At 35.0% G+C, this 6,000-nt stretch overlaps 1 protein-coding gene across 1 annotated transcript in view; it reads left to right on the top strand.

The window, feature by feature from the left end:
* The window catches only part of SLC25A13 (solute carrier family 25 member 13), a 96,783-nt gene that overhangs the window by 68,194 nt on the left and 22,589 nt on the right, over positions 1-6,000 (top strand). The gene's annotated exons all lie outside the window — the stretch shown is intronic.

Consider the following 6,000-nt stretch of genomic DNA (forward strand, 5'->3'; position numbering starts at 1 on the left):
TAATTAGTTACTACTTTGTGGCACCCACTCTACCACGTCACTTCTTTCCTGATGTGTTACTGCACCCACTAATTTTCACTTTTTGCAGTGATACTGGCTTTTTGAAATGGCAAAGACTGCTCATGCTTCTTTGAGTTCGTAGCAGACGTAGGCTGTGTAATGTTAACTCAGAGCATAATGCATTCCTGAATGTAGGCTGTATTTAAAACCCACTAAGATTTTAAGAGTGTTTTCCTTGCACAAAGTAGTATCTTAATGAACAACTGGCGCATTACCGGGTAAATGACAATACTTCACTACTTGGTCTAGTTCTGTCTGTTCATATTACAGCTTACTGTACCTGGTGTATTGATTTGTTCAAGCAAATGTAAATACTTTAGGTAAAACGAATAGTTGTTCAAAGACCAGTACATTTTGCAGATAAAGAGCACTGTTTATTTAAAACAGCTTTGATCACTGGGGCAGAGCAATGTTGGTGTATTTTTAATTCATCTTTGTTTCTGCTGTCATAAGACAGATGAGGTCATATTTTCAAGCAGCTTCTACCTGTGTCGCAAACTACAGTGAGCAGCAACTTAAATAAAAATGCTTGCATCTTAACCTCAGTAGGTGCAGAGATTTGTGCTGTGTGTGCTTGCAGTAAGTGAACTACGATTATCTGAGCCTCAGGGTGCAGTGCCTCGCTTGCATTGCAGGCTGAGAAGCCCTGGCTTTCTGTAATTCTCAGGAGATGGGGCAGGATTTGGCTGCTGTCTCACTGCTCCTTCTGTTTGATCACTGACCTGTTGTAGACTGCCAGGTAGGATCCCCTTGTTCTGTAACTTTAGGAGCATTCAGGGAAGAAAAAAAGAAGGGGAGGGAGAGAAGAATGTGGGTCTCTGAAGCCCTAAATAAAAAGCATGCTGTAAATGAAGGAAAAATGCAATAAAGCACTTGCAGAGTAAAAAGTATTTGCCCCTTACACTAATAAAAAGTCTCATGAACATAGCAGCCATAGAGAATTCTGCAAAATTTTCATTTAAAATGCCATTTGATCTAGAGATTTTATTTTACAGACCGCTGTGAATTTTTTAATGCAGTAGAAAAAGCACTCTTTACAGAGACCTGTCATTCATAAGAATGCTGCAGCAAGCTTTTTGCCAGCAGTTCATTGTAAACGAAGGATCTGCTTAAGAGATAGGTGGTTTGAGATTGTATTTTAAATGTCCTATAAATGTTGGCTTGTCCTAAATTTTTATTAACAGTGAGATGCTGCATGAAGTTGTAGCAGTAGACATGCAGAGGCAGAATGCCCTGAGTTTTCCTTTAACTGCAGTGCTCCACTTAAAGGCATAGTTTGGTGCCAGGTAGATAGGTTGCAACTTGTCTCTTCTGCAGGTGGTCTTTGGGTTCTTTTGTAATTTTAAACCCAATTCAGACTAGTAACAGAGACTCATTATCAGCAGTTCCTAGGTTTTTTGGGGTGAATTTTTCCATCATGGTGTAAATATATGTGTTAAATATGAAGTACCAAAAACATGCTTTTTCCTCTAGCTTTCAACATTGTATTGGTCCAACTTTTAGTCCCCGTTTAAGCCATCGTGAAACCTGTGATTTCATTGTGGAAGCAGCACGGACAGTGCTGAATGCTCGAAAATTGTCACTCTTGGATTTTTACCTCATTTCACAATGTAGTAATTGCTTATGTGGGAGGCAAGAAGACAGGAGGGCATGATGTGTTAAAGTCTAAAAAGGGGAAGACAACTAAGATTAATTTTCTAAGACTCCTGCCCTATCACCTTTCCACGTTCTACGTCTAATTCTCAGCTGGGATTGTGTTACAAACACAAATTTAAATTTTTCTTCTTCAGTGCTTCTGTTTCCTTGGAGTGTATTCATTGCTTATGCAAGAGCTGAGTGCTGGGATGCATGCTAGTTTGTAATGTTTTAAATAGCAGCCCTGTGAATATGGTATAGTAATAATACCTAGGAAAGGGAGGACAAGCAGATATTTGGATAGGTTGGGTTGTTCAGTAACACAAAGGGCTTTGAAGGGGTCAGTATCACCTGAGTAGCTCCACTCTGCTGTTTGCCCAACCATTGCCAGGCATTGACTTTTAAGTCTCCAAGGAGTTCACTTTGCATCATAATTGCTGTGAATTAGTACACATGGCTGACTTTTGCACTTGTAACTAAAGCTGATTGTTTCATTGAACAAGTCTTTTTCTGTTTTGTAAACTGTTTTCTCTCCTAAAAAAAAGAAAGAAGAGAAGAAGAAAATAGATCTTTTATTTCATGACCTTGTGACACTTAATTCAGTTAACAGCCTGTTTCATAGCTTTTTATTACGTGAAGATGAAAGCGATAGGTAGGTTGAGATTTTTTTTTTGAGACCCCCAAGAATACAATTAAAAGTACAACCTTTATACTTAGGGAAGGCTGTTATGTAAATTACTAACACAAGATTTCCATCTCCTTAGTTTGTAAGAAATTTTCCTAATGACTATAGTATTTATTACCCATAAAAATGCATGTAGCTTTCAGATTTGCACAATGCCTGACACCCACCATGAACTCTGATCTCTGCTGTGCATTTTGGACTCTCATCACTCATGCAAATCCTACATAACCCTTATCATTATGAGTCTAGTGAAAATCTTCAGTTTCAAGGCATGGTGTAATGATGCTGTAGAGCTCTGATCTGCTGAGCATCTAAACCACAAAGCTGACTTAACCTTATTGAATTAAAATGGACACATATATGCTGGGTTTGATTTCTGCTAATGCTATAACTTACCTTCGGAATTCCTTAATAAAAGGATGTGTAAGCTGTAAGTACTATACTATAAATTTTTTTTATAGTGGCAATAATATTGAAATTTCTGGAAGCTTTATTTCATGGTCTTTTACTTGATTTTATATTTTAAATAAAAATAATTTTATAATTTTATATTTGAAATAAAAAATAATTTAAAGTCATATCAAGTTTAGCTGCTTGCTTTTTTAATCTTAATTCACTTACAGGCATCTGTTGAAAGTAACCTGATTTTTTTAATATAGCATTATATCTTTTTTTTTTTAGTTATATTAACACATGGAAAACTCTCTTTGTAAAAGTGTCATAAATACTATATTTGGGGTTTTGAGACATTACCTTTAATTCTAACATTTTAGGTGAGACAGTCGTTTTGCTTAGTACCTTAAATAAAGCAGTTCAATATTTAATGGAAAAATTACGTTTGTGTAACTGGGAAGGAGATGCAAATATGCAAAATAAAGAGGGATATAAAGCATAAAAGCACACTAAGAAAAACAGAAGAAGGATTATAGCATGACTAAAGGAATCGCTATATAATGTATGTTGCCTTGTCTGCATATATTAACACAATGATCTCAGTAAATAGGGGCGTAATTTTCAGCAAGAAAAGAGAACTACGTTTTGCTTTATTAACCTTTCCTTCTGCTCTCCCCTCTCCTTCTGAGCACACAGTCTTTTCCTTCCCAGCTGCTCAGTATGTGCTCACTATTAGCCAGCTTAAATCATGTAGCACAGTACAATTACAGATCCCATACAGATCTGCTTTTGTTTAAATTGTCAAGGCAATTTTAGGCATATTTTGAGAGACTTTATAGGAATCATAATAAAGTTAAAATGCATCAGACCTGCTTGGGCAGCCTCAGCTCTGCTATGGAACATAAAAATTAGATATGGTTAACATCGAGTGCAAAATGCTGCCCAGAATTAATTTTTATACAGGAATGTGATGTGAAATTCCATGTGAATTGTGCCAAATAACAGATCCAGTGCAAATAGTTTTATTAAGCTACTTAAAACATTTATTTCATGTTTCAGAGAGTAATAAAGATAAGTCCACATCTGAGCTACATTTTCTTTGTGGCATTGCAGTGGAAACAGAAGGTGTGTAAACTGCAATTCCCACATTTAGATCTCCTACTTTCAAAAATTGAGAAATTTGGAAGCTGTGGACTAAAGGAGATTGAAGGTGCCATTCTTGATTTCATTATTATGAAACCTAAATATGTTAACATTCAACTATATTTGGCAAGAGAAGCTGAGCTATATGTAAAATTAAACTGCACAGTATATATGCCAGGGGAAAAAAATACCTGCATGTATATCTGGGGAAAAAAAAAAGAGGCAAACAATTGCTGTCACACAGAAAAGTTTTGGTCTAGTTTATTGAGATAGATAAATGAAGATGGTCATCTTGATGATTGCTCTTATGACCTTTGACAGCAAAAGGCATATGTCTCTTGAATGCTTAGCAGATTTGTTCTCAGAGGTCTGTTCTCCCTGTGGCTGGAGATCCATTACTTTCAAGGAGAGTTCTACCTGCTTGTGTATATCCAACTTTCACATCTGCTTTAAGGAAACCTTCAGAATCTCCTAATACATGCTTTTTCCCCTTGATTAAATTTAAAGCTGTTTTTCGTGCATAAAATTGATGTTGTTCAATACATTATTTAGATTTAAATTCTGTTTAACATAATTAATATAATGTAACGGAATATACTATAATTAATTAGGTATTTTTAAAGTGTAGTACTGTTCTCTGAACCACTGTAATTGTAGTTATTTTCAGCATGCTGAAAATCATTTACACTAATCATAAATTTTTGGTAAAAAAAACTCCAGCTAAATCTGGACTTAAATTTTATTTCACATTTGCAAACTCACTCTATTTCAGCACTGCTCTTTTAATTGAGAGTAGAGTCTTTAATTGACTCTACTCTTTAAAAATTGATAAATTTTCATGTAATTTTAGACTTAAGCCTTATGATGAGGTTTGGGAAGGCAACACACAGTAACATGATAGCCTTTTCCAAGAAGTTGTACCAAAGGCTGGGAAAGTTGCTGATGTAAAGCTCCTGCTTCTCTTTGGCCTCACCCCATACTTCCTTGCAGGTTTGGATGTTTTTAAAACAACAGTTTGCTGAAATTTTCATCCAGACATACCTACTTAAACTGGTCTTTCCCTAAATCAGTAATGAATTTTGCAGAACTTGATTTCATTTCATTTTGAATTTTCCTTTTGCATTAGTTAATCTACTTTAAACTTTTTTTTTCACAAAAAGTATTTTTCCATAACAAATAAGAGATACTTTCCCATTTTGCTTTCCCTCTCCTCTTTCTGTTCGTTTCCTTTCTGCCTGAAAAAGAGAGAGACAGAAAATTTTTCAAACTTTTTTTTCAAACTGTAAAACAAGGAGGGATGCCTAGGTATATGTTGATAGTTTTCTGATTCCAGAACCAAACAATTCTGAATGCTTAAAAAGTCAAATTTTTTCCAACAAACTTACTTAATATTAATTCAACGTGAATCTTATTCTTTTTTTTTAACCTGTTATATTAGAAATAATGACTGCAAAGTTTTACATGAATGCACACTGCAGTTTAACACATGGATTTGTTTTGACAATTATATTTTACTATATGTCCCTTTCTCCTTTTACTTCTTCTTTTACTGGCAGTAAAATATTACAGTGTTTACCAGTGAAGGTTCAAAAAAACCCCAAATCCAAAAAGAAAGGCTCAAACTCAAATTAGGAATTAAAATCTAACTTTCTGTGAGAAAAAGGAAGATATTTATGATGTCACAGTAATTTATTATGTGACCAAGAAATAATGGGTCACAGTTTTAATACAGCTACCATGACTTAGGACTTGAAAGGTCTGTAAATCATTAAATGATTCTGCAGCTAGTCAAAATAGACAAGTAGAGCAGACAGAGCCAAACATTAACAGATTTGACAGGTCTGTAAGTTAATTGCTTTTATAATGCCAATCAAGTAGGCTCCACTTTGATTTTTTGGCTAGGCTTCTGAGAAGTGAATTACCTATAACGTGGAAAATATCCACAATTTTAATTTTTTTTTCCCATTGCAGACTTGGTCTGTGCTTATAAACAAACCATACTCCTGTTTGTTCCTGTTTAGCCAGGTCATTAATATTCTATTGTAGGACACTCCTCACAACTTGTATCTGAGTCTTGGAAATCC

Source organism: Geospiza fortis, unplaced genomic scaffold, assembly GCF_000277835.1.
Source record: "Geospiza fortis unplaced genomic scaffold, GeoFor_1.0 scaffold138, whole genome shotgun sequence".
NCBI lineage: Eukaryota > Metazoa > Chordata > Aves > Passeriformes > Thraupidae > Geospiza > Geospiza fortis.